This window comes from Protopterus annectens, chromosome 1.part1 (genome assembly GCF_019279795.1).
Source record: "Protopterus annectens isolate FY-2018-M chromosome 1.part1, PAN1.0, whole genome shotgun sequence".
NCBI lineage: Eukaryota > Metazoa > Chordata > Ceratodontiformes > Protopteridae > Protopterus > Protopterus annectens.
Window position 1 is genome coordinate 575,984,479 of NC_056726.1, and position 19,355 is coordinate 576,003,833.

A 19,355-nucleotide genomic window follows, 5' to 3' on the forward strand; every position below is an offset into this window, starting at 1 on the left:
ATCTGGGCTTTGTCCTCATATATAAGGCCTTCTACAAGTAACATGTCTGTCAGTCTGATACATCACTGGGATGATATCTGGAATAGTCACTATATAATGATATACTATACCTATACACCTCTTACAGCATGACATCTGGACAAATCCTGACATATTTGGGGGCAGAGGCCCAAACACAGGGGCATTATTGACATATTGCTGTCATAAACTGAGAAAGTTGCTGGTGTAACAGGGTTGTTGTAACATATCTGTTCTGAGGGATATGAAGTCAGAAACAGACATGGATGTTACCATTTACTGACTGCAATCCTCAGAGTATGCTACTGAATTTCCAAAGCCAAAACATGTGTGAGTAATACACCAAATATGAGTCCAAACTCTGGTCAGTCTGTGGATAGCCCTACAGTTGAGAGTTATGTCAACCACATAACACTATCAGACTTAGTTTCATACAGAGCAGCCATATCCACACAAACCCTGTCAAACTAGCATTACTTCAACTATATAACAGCAACACGTCCATTCTGTCTGTGTCTGGAACATTCTAGCCCAGTTTGTTGGGCTGTTTCCACAGTATTTGTTGTAAGAGGTATTCCCAACTACACTCTTTGATGCTGTTCGTCACACGCCTCCATAAAGTACGCCTCCCAGGCAAGGAAAAGAGGCAACTCCCACATGAAGTACTGAGTTATAGGAGTATGTTTCCATACTATTGGGTATGGGAATGATACCACAGTTGTTCCACATGCAATTGGCAAGCAGGGGACTCCAACAGGTGCACAGGCTATCAGCTGCTCATAAGCATTATCTACTAAAGGCAAGATGCTGCTTATACAAAACAGATGTATATCCTACATCTGTCTCAGAGAGAGAGAGAGAGAGAGAGACACACACACACACACACGCACACACACACACGCACACACACACACACACACACACACACACACACACACACACACACACACACACACACACACACACACACACGCACACACACACACACACACACACACAAACAGAGAAACAAACAGACAGACAAACAGGCACAACATACTAAGACTGATGGAGTATACCAACTGAACTGAAAATAAAAAAAAAACACAGCTATGTCAAACAATTAAGCCTGTATTGAGGCATGTAAACGTGGAAAATAGGAAGTTCAAACAATATTATGTCTCAACAGCACATGCTGTACTGATATATTGCTGAGCAGAACCTATGGCCATAGAAACTGTGTCTGTCTGTAGTAACATAGAATATAGCTCAGGGCCCTGAGTTACTCCAGGAAAAGATGGCTCACATATGACCACCACTGGAGTGTGTGTTGCACAATACTGACTGTAACACTGCTAGGCCACATCCAGTTCAAATCATACCATCAGTAACACTGCTACATTCAGCTCTGACTTGTGCCTCTTTTTCAATGCCAATGTCTCCAACTCATATAACATAGTTGGTCTCACCACCCTCTTGTAGACCTTCCCTATCACTCTTAATGGTACTTGTCTGTCTCATATCACATCTGATACTCTTCCCCACCACCCACATCCTGCCCATACTCACGTCTTCACCTCTTCCCCACACTCGCCATTACTCTGAACTGTTGTTCCCAAGTATTTCCACCTATCCACCTTTGCAAACTGTACTCCCTGCATCCTCACAATTCCTCCATCCTCCCTCCCATTCACACACATATATTCCATCATAGTCCTGCTGACCATCATTCTTCCCCTCTCTAGACCATACCTCCATCTCTCCAGGGTCTCCTCAACCTGTTCTCTACTCTCACTACAGACCACAATGTCATCTGCAAACAGCACAGTCTAGGGGGACTCCTGTCTGATCATGTCTGTCAACCTGTCCATCACCATTGCAAATAAGAAAGGGCTCATAGCTGATCCCTGATGTACTCCCACCTCAACCTTAAACATACTTGTCACTCCCAATGCAGAACTCACCACTGTCACACTAGCCTTGTACATATCCTGTAGCATTCTTATGGATTCCTCCGCCACTCCTGACCACCTCATACAATACCACAACTCCTCTCTAGGTATCCTGTCATATGCTGTCTCTTAAGTCCACAAAGACACAATGCAGCTACGTCTGACCTTCTCTGTATGTCCCCATCAGCACTCTCAGATCAAACATCACATCTGTACTGCTCTGTCCTGGCATGAAACCATGCTGCTGGTCAGTAATCCTCACCTCCCTTCTTAGCCTAGCTTCCACCACCCTTTACCATCACCTCATGCTGTGACTGATTAATGTTATCCCTCTGTAGTTACTACAGCTCTGCACACCACCCTTATTCTCATAATCAGTACCCAAACATATTTTATCCACTCCTCATGCATCCTCTCACTTTCCAAGATTACAGTAAACAATCCAGTTAAAAAGACCACTGCCATTTGTCCTAAACACATGCTTCCACAGATATGTCATCTGGAACAAAAGCCTTTCCTTTCTTAAACCTCTTCATAGCTATCCTTACCTCCCCCTTGATATTCTGTTGCACATCCTGATTCACCATACCCACATCATCCAACTTTCTCACTCTCGCATTCTCTTCATTAAACAGCCCATCAAAGTACTGTTCCACCTGCTTGGCACACTCTCCTCGCTAGTGAACTCACTTCCATCATTATCCTTTCTCAGCCTTATCTGCTGCACATCCTTCCTAGCTAAATGCCTCTGTCAAGCCAATTGGTACAGGTTCTATTCTCCATCCTTGGTGTCCAACCTTACATACAATCCTTCAGATGCCCCATCCTCAGCCTTTGTCACCACTCTCTTTGCCATGCATCCCATCTCCCTATACACCTGTCTACTTTCTTCATCTGTCTGACAATCTCACATCTCCTTGGCCAACCTCTTTCTCTGTATACTCCACTGTACTTCCTCATGCCACCACCAGGTCTCCTTGTTCTCCTTCCTCTGTGCAGATGTCACACCAAGCCCCATTCTACTCATCTCCCTTACTAGCAGATATTTGCTAACTCTTCACTGCCACCCACTGCCTGTCTTAACTCTTTCATGAACTCAGTCTCACAATCACCCTTTCTCAGTATCCATCATTTGATCCATAGTGCTGCCCTCACACTCCTCCCCCTCTTCTTGATCACTAACATAATCCCACAGACCAACCATCCACACTACCTAACTACACTTTCAACTGTCACCACTTAACAGTTACCAATCCTGTTCAAACAGGCCCACCACATAGGAGATAATCCAACTGTGAGCATCTTCCTCCACTCTTGTTTGTCACCCTATGCCCCTCGGTCTTGTAAAACTATGTATTCACCACACCCAAGTCCATTCTCTGTTGTAAACTCCACCACCATCTCACCTTCTGCATTCTTTTGCTTAACACCATACCTACACATCACTTCTGCATCCCCTCTGTCTCCTTCACCAACATGCCCATTAAATCTTCTCCAATCACCACTCACTCACCCTTGGGTACAGACTTCACCAGTTCATCCAACCACATCAAAGTACGTCTGTCTCATCCATCACACATGCAATTAGCGGAGCATATGCACTAACAACTGTCAACATTACACCATCAATTCCCTGCCTCCTGAACATCACTCTATCCAACACTCTTATCACCTCCAGTAACACTCTTGGCATAATGTTCCTTCAGGTTAACCCCTACACCATTTCCCCTCCCATACACACCATGATAGAACTATTTGCACCCAACTCCAATACACACAGCTGTACACCCCTTTCATCTGATCTCTGGCACACACAATATATCCACCTTTCCTCTGTCCAGCATATCAGCTAGCTCTGTCTCCATACCAGTCATACTCAAAACATTAACAGTTCCTACCCTCACTACCACACACCTAGCCTTTCTCCTCTCTGCCTGCCATATGAGCATCAGACATCCTCCAGGGTATGTCTGTGAGTGCAAAGGCTACTGTACTATCAAATGACATATGTGTGTTACAGCAATATGAAGAAAGTGCATGTGTGTTGTCCTACCGATGTCCTGCCCTAACAGGTTGACATGACTGACTGAGCCGCAAGACTGTCATTACAGTGTGCCATACTGACATAGAACAGAAATGTATAGCAGGTATTACTGGTGCATCTGTATGTATGGGTACCTGTCTGCCTCATAACAACTAACATAGGATGCAAAACATCAGGTGATTAGTGAATAAGCTGTACAGGTTGTATATGTGAGTAACCTTAGTTTCTGTGCATCCAACAGAGTTATACCTCTACGGCTACTGGTTGTGTCATTGCCCTGACACAGACATGAGTAGTATAATAAGCATGAGTATCTCACTGAAATTGTAGAGGTGGCCAACTGTGTCCTGACCCTGTGTCCATACCTACAACAAACAGATATATGACCACCTACATAGCTGTATGGCCTCAGCAATACCTTACTTGTAAAACCTGTCTCCACCAAAGTAGAGAAAACCCCTTTACTGGACAGCAGCAATGCACAAAGCACATAATGTAATGCTATATTGATTGTACAGGGCAAAGTAGGAGCAGGCACCAACTGGGCGGCATGTCAACCTTTGTCTGAATGAGCATATTACATCACAGGTGGATTACTGTAATGCTAACTATGGGTACAAATTGGACACATCCACTAAGGGCAATCACAAGGCCATCTTCACATATGTCTGACGTCTCAGCGGCACCAACCCACCCTGTAAGGGTGGTCAATCACAGCACATACACACACACTATAGCTACAGCTAACCTGCTGCAGACAGTTTTAGGGCAACAATCACCCCCCTAGATCACCATCAACATAGGTGGATATGCACAGCACATGCACCCTTCCCCTCTTCATCATGGATCAGGTGCAAACTGCCTAATCAAAATTAACAAAAGCAAGTCCCCTTGGAGCCTGATAACATTCCTGTCTGCATCCTACATGAACCCTGGCATATGCTTCCAGCTCCATTACACAGTGTATGAAAGCAAAGCCTGAGCACCATTGACATCCCATCCTCAAGGAACACAGACACTGTCATCCCTCTACACAAACATGAATAATAAATGGTAGTTTATGCAATGTACTGGCCCTCATTGGAGGGAACATGACACATCAGGACCAGAAGTACCATGCATGTTCATACAGTGCTGCCAGGTACAGGGGTATGATGTGTTTGCATGTGGTGGCTAATGATAGTCCATATGCACGTGCTGGCTCTGTAAAGAACTCTGGGTATAGTCTGAGGTCCAGTGATATTTTTCCCTGTGTATGTCTTCCAGGTGCCATGCAGCAGCAACCGCCTTACACTGATGTGGAGACAGCAGCCATCACAGAAGCTGTACTCTTAAACTATACCATCCTTTCTGGCCATAACCTGCAAAATCTGCTGGACCAGACTGCCTTGTCAGATGAGATCATCCACAGAGTCCACCATGGATGCACATGCGATCAGGTCAGGCATAGAGCAACTGACCTGATATGTTGTGCCCGGCAAAGTCCTGCTGCTGTAGCAAGGGACTGTACTGCTACAGGTGTGGGGACAGCTGCACAGGCTCCATGTACGGTGACAGAGAAGCTCCTTGTCAACATTGGGGTGGCCCCCACCCAAATTCAAACATGGGAAACAGCAGTTGTGTAGGTGGGTGGCACCCAGGCAATAGGCAAAGAGCATCCAGGTATGGCCAAAGTGCACAACAAAGTAATGAGGTAGCATTTAAACTGTCTTCTACAGAGTCTCTAGATGCATATTTCAGTGCAAAATGAATTAGTGGGTGGGGTAAAGTAATGCACACAAGTGCACATCTATGGTGAAGGACAGCAAAGTGTGTACTGTAACTGTGCAGAAACGTAGCGTTCATCTTGTACCAATGCCTAATGTGAATCTGCTGACAATACCTCTCCCTCACAACTGCATAGGTCCCTCTGATCTGCACATGGGACAGTAGCCTAAACCCAGTAAGTATAGGGTTTCCCTGTTGTGGCTCACCAGTACCTCAGGTATGCTAAGGTTAATGCATGTGACCATGCACACAACTGTTACACTCAGCCATTTGGCAATATCTGCATGTTCACCTCTGGTGGTGTTTACTGCATTCCATCACAGTGGTCATGACAAGAGCCTATTTGCAGGAGATGTCACATATCTGTACCATACCTCACAACCTGTCATTGCAGGACACCTCGACAAAGACTGCCAAAATGGGAGGGGGGCAAAGGCCCAAAACTAGGGTCATATTGTAGAAATTAGTGGTATACAGTGCTTATAAATGGTGTACACACCTGTTAGAATGTCAGGTATGTGTGATATACAAAAATGAGAGCACAATAGACAAGTTCAGCATACTGTCAACCTTTCATGTGACCTATAACCTGCACAATTCAATTGTAAAGCAAACTAATCTGTTGGGGTAACAATAATGATACATAACAATAGTACAGTGTACAGACCACCAAAGTCAAGTGCAGATGACCTAGAGGAATTCATACATTTCTTACATGAAACACAGGAGGGAAGAATAATATTAGCTGGGGACTTAAATTTATCAGAAACAGACTGGAATAATATTGATTCAACAACATTAGTAAAGAAACTATTCACAGAGTATGTTCAGGAACAACAAATGATTCAGATTGTAAAAAAAAAACTACCAGGGGGCAGAATATAGTAAATATCGTTTGTGTTCCCAAAGAAATTACTGTAACTTCAAGTCAAGTTTTACCACCATTGATGTGCAGTGATCATGGGGTCATAAAGGTCAATTTGTTTCTAGATAATTCTGCCATATTGAAATCTAAGCCAATGCACAGAAGGTTATTTACAAATTATAGGGAAGCAAAACAGTTACTGTATAAAACTAACTGGAGGGAGGTGTTCAGTGGAAAAAACTGCAGATGGAATGTGGAAAGTTTTGAAAGAGAAATTGTTTGAGTGCAAAAAGTCAAAAAAATGTCTAACATCAGGATCTAGGCATGCAACATCAGGGGGGGTATATTTCCATAAGAACAAAATACCTGATTAAGGTGAGAGACAAAAAATAAAAGAAATGGAAGAGAGGTCAAACTACAAGTTTGAAAACTGAAATAAATGAGCTGCACAAACAGATTAAGCATAGTGTTAGACAAGATCAAGAAAAATTTGAAGAAAATGTATATAAAGATATTGAGCATAATAGGAAACCTTTTTATAAATACATAAGATGTGGAAGGAGTAAAGATACACAAATTGATAAACTGTGTGCAGATTCTAAAATTTATTCTCAGACACAACAGATTATAGATATATTAACAAAATCTTATGCAAAACCGTTTGGCTCCACAAAAGGGGTGGTAAGTTGTCCTAGTGATATATCCAGGCAACCCCAGATACTGGAATCAAATTAAATTATATTGAAAAAGAACTGTGCAAACTGGATCCAAACAAAGCACAGGGAGGAGATGGAATAAGTAACAATGACCTGAGAACACTTAAGCAAGAACTTACACTGCCATAAAATCTATTATTCACTAGGTCGTATACATATAGGGAAATTCCTCAAGATTGGAGACATGCACTTATTAAACCTGTTTTTAAGGGAAAGGGGAGTAGGACAAACCCAGAATCATATAGACCCTTAAGTCTACTTTCATGTTGTGGAAAAATAATAGAGAAGGTAATACTGGATAAGTTATTGTCAGAACTGGATAGGTTGGGACTTGAAACCAAATATCAGCATGCATATATTGAAAATAGATCTATTACCACTTGTAACATGATGTTCTATAACAATATAATAACAGCTATGAATGAAAAATTGTGCTGTGATGTGATTTATATAGATTTAACTTCAGCATTTGACAAGGTCATGCACAAAACACTGATCAATAAATTAGTACAACTAGGTATCGATGTACTGTTGATAAGATGGATAGCTGCATGGCTTACAAATAGGACATGGCAAGTATCACACACCAACTGAACAGGTGAAATCTTTGGTTACAGTCAAGGTGTCCCACTGGGCTCTGTACTAGACCCTTACTTGTTTAGATTGTATCTTTCAGATCTTACTTTTTCATCTGAGGTGTTCTACAGTCTATATGCTGACAACCTGAAATTGGGTAAACTGATTACAAGTGTTGCAGATAAGGCATGTCTGCAAAATAATTTGACTAAATTGACTATATGGGCACAGGAGAATAATATGTTGATAAATACATCAAAAACTAAGCATATGAGATTTGGGAGACATAAACTGAAAGGTGAATATTTAATACAGCACACAGTGATTGAAACTGTAGACTCATTTAAGGACCTGGGTATATGGGTAGATTCAGCTATGAGTTTTTCTAATCATATCAACCAGCTGGCTAATGATAGTTATAGAACTATAGGTTGTATAAAAAGATTTATAAAGTCTAGGAAATCAAACATAATGAAGTCATTGTTTGTTAGTTACATTAGACCCAAACGTGTGTATGGAATAAAAATATGGAAACCCTATAGGAAAACAAGCATGCATAAACTGGAAAGGGTAAAGCGGAAATATACTAAGGGCATCCATGGATGTGAAAATCTAAGTTACTATGAAAGACTAAAATATCTGAACTTGTACAGTGTCTCTTACAGATATTTAAGAGGAGACTTTATTCAGGTATATAGGGCATTTAGGGACAACTACCTCTGGGAATGTTTGGGGTTATCAAGATGTACTGGAGAATTGTCAGATAACCTATGTAGAAGATTCTATAGGAACAAGAAGTGTACTAATTGGTTCTCTGACAGAGTAGCTGATGCTTGGAACAGACTACCTAATTACATTAAAGCAAGTACTAGTTTAGATATTTTTAAGAATAGCCTGGACATTTATTATGGAAACAAGTTTATTGGCATAATGGCAAGCTAGAAGGGCTTTAATGCCCGTGCTTGAAACATTTGTATGTATGTATGTATGTATGTATGTAACAACCTGGATAAATATGTGTGCACAGGCTGAAGCTAGTACTGTGTTGAAGCAGCTTTTGGTATAACTACAGCAGTATTTCTTATTGGGTACACAACAGCCATCAATTAAGGAGACGCTTTGATTAACAGCGACTAATGATTAGCTGTCCTACCAGGATTATCCTAACATATACCTAGTTGCCTGCTACAGCAACAGCCATGGTTCACATAGAGTTGATGAAGCTGCTAAGGGACTACGTTTGAGATGTATCAGCCTGGAGAAGGGTACCAAAACATTTCCACAGCATTGCACATACCATGGAACACAGTGCAGACAGTCATCAAAAGGTGGTAAATAAATGGGGCTACAGTGACATTGTGAAGGAGTGGACATCCCACCAAAGTCTATGAGAATACAAGACAAAAACTGGCCAGGGAGGCTGCCAGGAGTCCTATAGCAGCAGTAAAGGAGTAGCAGGAATCTCCAGCAAGTACTGGGTGTGTACTACATATCACAACAAACTTCCATGGTCTCCATATGTCCTGCCTATAGGGTAGAGTTGGAAGATGGAAGATGGCAGAAGTTCCTCGTACCAAACAATATCCAGGCCTGGTGAAAGTCTGAAAATAATACATTAGGTCTCCAAAAAACAAGTGGGAAAATGTGTTATGGTAAATGGGACCACGGTTGTACTCTTTGGCCACAATTCTGACAGGTGTGTTTGGTGTAATATCCCCACTGCACATCACCACAACAACAACACCCTCACAGTGAAGCATGGTGATGGCAGTGTCTGCTTTGGGGTTGCTGTTCACAAGCATGAACTGGGGCTGTAGCCATGTTAGAGGGGATTATGAACAGTTCCAAACACTGGTCACTTGTGGTTCCAAAATGTTCTGGTGTCTGCCACATAACTGTGGATGGTGAAGAACTCCACCTTTCCACACAACAATGTCCCAAACCATACATCCATATCAACAAAAGGATGGCTTCACCAGAACACATGCAACATTCTGCACTGGCCAAGTCAGAGCCCACACCTACATCCAATAGGATATATTCAGGGCAACCTGAAGAGGGGCAGTGTACAGGGGATGCCCTTACAATCTGACATAGTTGGAGGTGTTTTCCAAGGGAGACATGTGTAAACATTGGCAAGTCAAGATGTGCCATGCTGATAGACACCTTCCCATGAGGACTGAATGCTGTGATTAAATCAAAAGTTGCTTTAACAGAGTATCATGTTAAGGGTGTGCACACTCATGCAACCAGCCTATTGTACCTATTTCAGTTACCAGATGTTACCTGTAACTGATGTGTATGTTCTTCAGTTGGATTTCACAGGTTATATGTCATATGAAATGATGGCAATGTTATGAGCTGATTTCTGAGGTCTCATGTTATATATCACAAAAACCTGGCATGTTAACAGGTGTGTGTACCCTTACAATAGCCACCGTAAGCTTGGGAAGTTGTTTGAGTAACCGGCTTTGTTTTAAAATACATGTACTGCAGGTTATGTAGTCTGTACTGGCTCCAATCCACAGGCCAACCCAATAATGTATCAGACAAACACAGGAGTTATGAGGAATAGATCAAACATATGAGCCACACATGTAGACATTCAACAAAGCCTTATACAGTTGAGGGGTATATTTTGTCAGAGTTGCCACAGTGTTATACATGTGAACAGCAATAATTTATATGGGTGCAATGTGTGCTAAGTGAAGGGTCATCACCTATAATGCCACTCACATATCCCAGAGGTGTATATTAGTAGTAGCAGTAATTGGAAAGGGCTGCACTGCATGATGCTGAGGGCCTGTCCAGAGTGTGTATGTTATTGTCTGACAATGTGTTGTGAATGCCCCCCATCAGCTAATGTGAGGTCTGTGTAATGCCTTTGAGGCACCTCATCTGTCTGTGTGTGTCTGTGTGTGTGTATTTGTGTGTGTGTGTGTGTGTGTGTGTGTGTGTGTGTGTGTGTGTGTGTGTGCGTGTGTGTGTGTGTGCATGTGTGTGTGTGTGTGTGTGTGTGTGTGTGTGTGTGTGTGTGTGTGTGTGTGTGTGTGTGTGTGTATGTGTACCAGCAAACCTTATAGTGCCAGTAGTAATTTACATATATTGTTTTTCCCTCACAGGTGGACATGGTGGCTGCAGTCCCTCCTGCACTAATACTGATTTCAGTGTCTCTGCAGAAACCATGATGATACTCATATTGAGGCACAGGTGGGGTTGTCAGGGGCTGATATGTGCCATCAGTTGGCATCCCACTATTGTCAACCCCATCCCCGCACACAGTCACAATGCCCACACATACCCCATCACCAGTGACCACTGGTAATGGACAGCTGGTGGGTGGTGGCATGGAGCAGGCAACTGTGGTGATTATGGCAAGTGAGGATGCAGGCACTAGCCATAGTCAGAGTTCTGGTGAGGTCCCACACAGGCAGATGGGTAGGATGGCAGCCCATCATGCCTCTGTTGCAAGTTCCATGGCAGAAGTCACCAGACACATGTTTCAGACTGTCATGGGGGCACAGGCATGTAATGAATATAATACCAGACATATACACAGGTTTGTGGATGAGCACATCCCTGGTGTCCATGGTGATATGAACTCACTGCAGCCATCTCTGAACATACTGGGGTCATGGATAGATGGTGGGGGGAGACATTGGCACTCATCGACAGTGGAATTTCTGTGCTTAAGCATTTGGTGGACACTGGCCAGCAGCCATGTGGCTGTAGGACAGCACCATGATCAGCTGAGGGTCTACTTGGCCATGCACAATCACATTCCAATGCTGGCAGTACCACCAGCACTACTGAAGGGGATGTGCTGTCCACAACATGATGCAGCAGGCCATGGGCACGTGATCCTGGCCGGTCCCTACAGGGATGCAGATCCAGCACACAGCAGTCACCAGCGGGGAGTAGTACTGCATCTGGCCTCAGCCCTGGTGGTGCCAGTGATGCCCTTGGCATGCCCAGTTCCCATGTCCATGGCCAGAGTTGGTGAACTGTACACCCTGCCATGTACGGCCCACAGCTGTTCAAAATACCCCTGTGTAGGGTGCCCACATGGTGTGACTCTGTGCATACAAATGCACACACATCACTATCTGAAAAGTCACCTCCACACACACCACCCCTGCACTGCCCATTTAATGAACACCCCCAAACACACACATATGATGTCAACCATGTGGCCCAGCCTAGGCTTCTGGCAAACCCACACAACATCCAAGATGATGATACCTGTGCCACATCCATGCCATCAATGCAGGGACATGCTTATATGGGTCTGATGCACAGGGTGGCTTTAGCAGAGTGTAGCTATTTAATGCTGTGTAAGGTGCTGTCATCTGGCATTTGTAATAGGTACACATCAGAGTGTGTGTGCGTGTACATTTTCAGCCATGATGCATTATTGGTTTTAGTAACACTAAGCAAATGTGTTCTCACATGCTGTATTCTGTTTGTGTTCCAGGTGTCTGTGTGTCAGCAGGCTGTGCCCCTGCAGACATCACCAACAAGGAGTATGGCAGTGTAGTAACACATCGACCACGCCATTGTCAGGGTACAGTTTTATCTGCACACATTTCCCAGGTCTGTGTAACATTTCTTGCATGTGCCTCACAGCTTATAGGGCTGAGGGATTTATCTTAGTCTATAGTGGCTGACATCAGCTCTAGTATAGTGGACAATGGTGTGGTGAGTGGAATACACCTCAGATTGCTAATGCCCTCGACCAAACACACAGAGAATAATGTTCACACTCACACACAAACACACACACACACACACACACACACACACACACACACATACATATACACACACACACATACACACACACACACACACACACACACACACACACACACACACACACACACACATGCACACACAGGATCACATTTGCCAGGTTTGTGTTTGGAACCCCCCCAGAAGAGCTGAAACTCAAAACTAGTAAAATAAAAACAAAAAATGCTACCAAACCTGTACAGAATGGTAACACTTGACAATCTTTATTAACAGAAAAAAGACTAAGCGCTTTCATCCTATAGCTCCCAGGGCTTCATCAGAGTAACTGTTAAAAAATTCAAATGCAAGGTTAAGTAAACTTCTTAACACAGTCACATGATCAATGCAATAGAGAAGTTGATGAATACTTTTTTAAGACAGTACATCATAATGAGCAAAGTGTGTTCAATAGAAATCACCTTTAGATATACATATAGATGCATATTAATTCACTTATATCAAATTGTTTTAAAATGTTTGTGCTAATAAAATAAATATATTGTATAACTTAGTTAAAAATGCTGATTTAAAAAATGTTAGATAAAATTGCACTCTAAGAACTGTAATAATTTCAAAAAATTTCTGTTTTTTTTTTTTGTCATCAATAGAGTGTTTGATTATGGTAGGGGTGGAGACTTGAACCTATATCTTGAGAAACTAGAGTTTGAGTGGCAATTAAGAACTAATGCCACTGTTTATCCTGGCATAAATGACAATATCTCTTTAGCTCCAGTGTTAAAATTAAGGGCATTAGAGATCTGAAAATATGTAAGGTTTGTTTATTCTGGTTCCTTAAAAACAATAAATATATAAACTACAATGTAGGCATTATGTAGTGTAACCAGTGTGTAGTTTATATTTAACATTTTTATCTAACATTTTTTAAATGAGCATTTTTAACTGTTATACAATATATTTATTTTATTAGCACAAGCATTTTAAAAAAAAAATTGCTATAAGTGAATTAATATACATCAATATGTTTATCTAAAGGTGATTTCTATTGAACACAGCACTTTGCTCATTATGATGTACTGTCTTTTTAAAAAAGTATTCATTCACTTCTGTATTGCATTGATCATGCGACTGTGTTAAGAAGTTTACTTAAGCTTGCATTTGAATTTTAACAGTTACTCTGATGAAGCCCTGGGAGCTACAGGGTGAAAACGCTTAGTCTTTTTCTGTTAATAAAATTTGTCAAGTGTTACCATTCTGTACAGCTTTGCTGGCATTTTTTTATTTTTATTTTACTAGTTTTGTGTTTGAAACCCCTACCCATCAAGTTGTGGTACCATACTATTATGCGATTATTGCAGGTGGCACAGGACTACAAGTGTGATGTGTGTTACAAGGAACCTGTAAGGTAAATAATATCATGTGGCCTTATAGGGTATGGCAATGGTGGCTGTACTGGGTGTGAGAGTAGTCATAATAATGTTGCATACAAGTCTACACACTCACAACCAGTGCTATACACATCAATGCACACACACACAAACACACACACACACACACACACACACACACACACACACACACACACACACACACACACACACACACACTTGCCAGTACTGACATTTGCAGACCAACCTATCTTGCTATTCGTACCATACTATTCCATACTGTTGCACAGGGCTTACAGGGCTGAAGAGTGTCTACAGATACCACTATGCTTGATGTGAACAGCGGACCTCATACAGTAGACTTAGGAATGTGTAGTGTGCCTACCATGGCATAAAAATTAATCCATGCCCATCCAATGGATGTAGTTCACACACAAACACACACGATACTCTTCTCTCACACACCTATTTATTGTTACTACATTGTTACACATTTATTGCATGCACCAAGGAAGTTATGGGGTGACACTTGTCCAAAGGTACTTCTAAGATGAGGGACATCACCAGGCCTTGCAAATTATGACAATGGGTGATGTACTGGGTAAGAGAGGCCACGAAATACTGTAACCTACACACACACTTTTGTCAGGACTCATATTAGAACCCCTAGCTATGTGGTTATTGGTATTACAGTGCTATGCAGGTACCATACACATCATAAAGCTTAAATGGTTGTGGAGTGTCCCAAAGTAACTATATAGTGAATAACATCTACAGCACTTGTAAGGTATGACAATGGTAGTTGTACTGAGTGAGACAGGCCACCAACTACTTTCACCCACATATTTACACACTCACAAGCACTTTCAGATACACTAATGCACAGACACACATATTTGACAGTACTGAGATCCATAGATTCAAAGAGTCATAGATGTGTATATGGCAAATGGACATGGAGGCTTTACAAGGATAGCCCATGGGAATGCACTGGTATCATGCCACCTGGATGATACTCCCTAGTGTGTCTCCTGAGTATAGTTACTGGAGTGATCCCCAGGGTGGGTATTCTATTCCCCATCCAGTCCTGCTGATTTCTCTTAAAGAGGGCCAGTGATGTGCTTGACTTGACATGTATGTGACATCTATTCCGTAGGGTGACCAGTCAGTCTCTGGGTTGTGAACCTGTCCCTCCAGCATGTCCTGTTGATTGTGATGATGGGATTGAGGTATCTGGGGCATGTTGTGTGGGCAGATTGGTTTCCTCAGATGTAGCATTCCTGACAGGGTTGGGTCAGACATGGCTGTGTATGTCAGGCAGAGATCACACCTAAGTAGACAATATAAGACAGATATTCATTGCAGTTGTTGGAGTCTGTCCATATGGGGAAAGTGTGTAGTACCTAAGATCATCTTTGAGAGGAAAATTTGCAGCCTGCCCTGTTGTTGCTGGTGTCCAGTGGGGTGCATGGAAAATGGGCCAAAGTACACATTGATTGGCCTACTAAGGGGACCGTACAGGGAAACACTGCCCTTTTACTTCCCAGATTCAACACCCAGAGTCAGGAGAAGTGACACATGGAAGGACTTTCAGAAGACAGTGGCACTGTGGTGGTCACCATAGAGCTCACTGTCAACCTGTGTTCCCAGTTCTGTTCTACCAACATTAGTGTTCAGTGGACTACCATCAATGTATTACTTTATGGGAACCATGTTGTACCCAAAGGGCATGGTGGCACATCATCTGGCATTGAGCTTATGTCCAGGGTTCTGACAACAGTCATAGGTCTCAGAGAGGCCTTTGTGAAGGTTGTCAACTTCACATGGGGGGTGAGTAATAATAGCACCCACCTTGTAGTTATCTGCAAACATTGTCAGCCAGAGCACATTTATATTGCGCTGGTCCTCAGAGGTGTGGATCCCTAACATGAGGGAACCAAGGTCCACAAACTGTGGGACTCCACTGATGACTGTTTAGCAGTCTGACATGGAGTCCACTGCTTTCACACTGTGGGTTCTATCTGTGAGCTGGTTTGCAGGCCACCTACTGATGTAGGGGCGGCTGCCTACCTGAGTGTGTTTGTGTATGATTCCTGAGTGGGGAGCGATATCCAAGGATTAGATGGGCAGTATGTCTTGTTATTTATTCCATACTGTCACACAGTTATTGCACATGGCACAATGCTTATAAGAGTGTCTACAGGTCCCTCTACAGTGAATGACAGGTGTGGGCCATGTAATGTGAACACTGGGAAATGTACTTGGTGGGCAACAGCAAAAGTAGCAAAACATGCCCCCACCCCCCACAGACAGGATACTGTTCACACACCGACACCCACACTTGCCCAACCTAAAATTAGAACTCCTGCCTATTTATTTATTGCTACTACAGTATTACACATTTATCACATGTGCCACAGAGCTTATAGGGTGATGTTGTCCAAAGGTACTTCTAAGGTTAGGAACATCACCAGCCCTTGTAATGTATGGCAATGGGTGATGTACTGGATGAGAGAGGCCACAAAATACTTTATGCTACATATATACACACACATATTTGCCAGAAGTGGGATTAAAACTCCTACCTAACTAGTTATTTGTACTATAGTGTTACATGGTTATCGCATGTGCCACAGAGCTTATGGGGCTGAGGCCTGACGAAAGAGACTTCTAAGGTGACTGATATATGCAAGACTGCTAAAGTAGGGAAAGGGAAGTGCACTGGGTTTGAATGGACCCAAAATCTTTAATTTCTAAACAACCACACATACACTTTCACATTTACCAGGACTGAGATTTGAACTCCTACCTAACTAGTTAATTGTAGTATAGGTTACACAGTTATCACACACACACCACAGAGCTTATAGGACTCAGGCCTGATGAAAGGGACTTCTATGGAGATAGACATCTTCAGGACTGCTAAAGTAGGGCAATGGGAAGTTGCACTGGGTGGGGAAGGCCTGTTCATTCCTACATCCTACTGACATTTCTCTAAGTGTATGAGCATGCCCAGTGTGACTTTCTATAGAACATGTTGGGCTCCATTCAAGGGATTGTTGTACTCCAGTCCAGTTTATTTTGTGCTACAGCCATACCGCTCAACCTGTTGGTGAAAGATATCTGGAGATAGCCTATCAAAATGGGGAGACAATGGGCTATACACTGATTGTGACTATTTCTCTCAGTAATGTGTAGGTTGCTAGGGTTACAGGGCTTGTTTTAGCAGACATTTGACATATATGCCATTTGACACTGTCATGTATCATTTCAGTACCTCGTGACATACCTCTTCAGATCATCACAGTAATTTACCAGAGGAATACAGAATAGATGATGCACACACCAAAATTATGGGCCAAATGCTACACATTCTTGCACAATCCAGCCTGTTGAGAGTTTTGCCTATGAGCAATTGACTGCTGGAGCTGTGGAAACAGTCCAGCACATTGGTGATATATTACAATAGTGGAATCTCTGTACATTTCTGTTTTGGCCTGGTCTGATTTCCAGTCCACGGCTGGGTAATATAAGTCAGACAGGATCAAGGTGACAGGCAGACTCCGGATAGATTTGTAGCAGATAAGATATGTGTGGGGGGATGGTGTCCTGGTTCAGATATATTTGCCTATAGCTACCAGTACTTTGCATAGGGGGTTTCTCAAAGGTTGACTCCACTTGGAGGGTCTTGTGTGTGTCAGACTGTTTGTCCAGCCTGGAGGTGTGTGTGTGTCTCACATATATGTATGGTCCACCTCATTTTGCTTGGGTGGCCACATTTTGGAGTCAGGATGTTGCATAGGATGACTGATCAGGGAAGGGTGTGCTACTCCCCATGGCTGTGGGCCAGGGTTCTGTGGGTGCAGACATGTCACCATCGTCCAGGGTTATGACTGCCTGCAATGAGTGCATTCCCATGTTTAGACTCCTAGCCCTGCCTATCGATGGTACAGAGTATCACAGAATGTCTACATTCATCACTCATATATCTTGTTGGTTACTCAGACAAGTGTGGTTTTCATGGAAAAGTGTTTTGCAAGTCACTCAGGGTTGACGTCAGATATTACAGAAAGTTGACATTGCAGTTTCAGACTTCGTACCCATCAGACATTCCATGCTACTATAATCATTCCATCAACTTTATAACATTATTAGAGCAGTATTTCAAAGGCGTCCTTCTCTTTGGACCTTTTTCACCCCATTATTCATGACTTTGCCAAGATTGCTGGCTCTCTGACACTGGCATGTTTTCTCCTAACAGTTAGCAGCATGGTCTTTCTTTGCATTTTGTAGACTGTGTTATGTTGGTGTTATGGACCCCATGACATTCCCTAACATGGCACTGGGGGTGAGACATGGGCATTTGCCACAGGCCTGTAGACCAGGTGTGACAGATGCAGGCCATATGTAACAAGGCAGTGCATTCTAATGATCATATGTTCTCAGGCTGCCGGCAGTGGACAACCCTGGGATGGCACTAGTAAGTTGACTGTGGGTGCTACTGACAATTGCTTTCTGTTTATGTTGAGCCATCACTCTAGTTGATGGCTGGATGCTGCTTATGGCTAGCTAGGGACATGTTACTGCATTTCTATGGGACTATGGGGGGTGACACATCTGTACACAATACACATTTGCAGAGACTGTGCTGATATTTGCCTAACAATTTGGTCCCATTTAGCATAGTGGTGTGCCCTATCTTTGAGACTAAAGGTATAACAGTATCAACCACAGGTCAGATTGTTCTGGCATAAACATTTGTAGTTTCAGACTTGTTAACATCCAAAGCCATACTGCCACTGCCAGATCTGCTGTGATATCACTGTGTAAAAGTCTGTAGGTGGGGATTTCATGGATGTTGCCATGTGGGGGCCTTTGCCAGACATTTATGTATGGTTTTCTACAGCTGATCTGCTGGGTGAGGCTGGAGGTGGGAATGGGTCCCCCACTTTGACATCCATGCATGTGATCTATGACCCCCCCCCAGTTATTTGGCTCACCACATATACCACAGTGGTATTTGTCAACTAGGGTGGTACTGCATAGTGTGAGTAGGCCAGTACTGGGAATGTACTTCCTGCTGTTCCACAGAACTGTCAGTTGTCTGCAGCTATCCCAGTAAGCCACCCCATTCCCTTGCATGCTTGAATCAATACCATAGATATGCTATCAAAACATTCCACTCCATTTCTTTATTTTGTTAAGGAGACTGACTTACCTTGTGCCTGAGGCTGTTGTGAAGATGGTGCTTGAGAGCTGACTATGTCAGATGCATGCAGTACACTGCCTATACATGGTAAG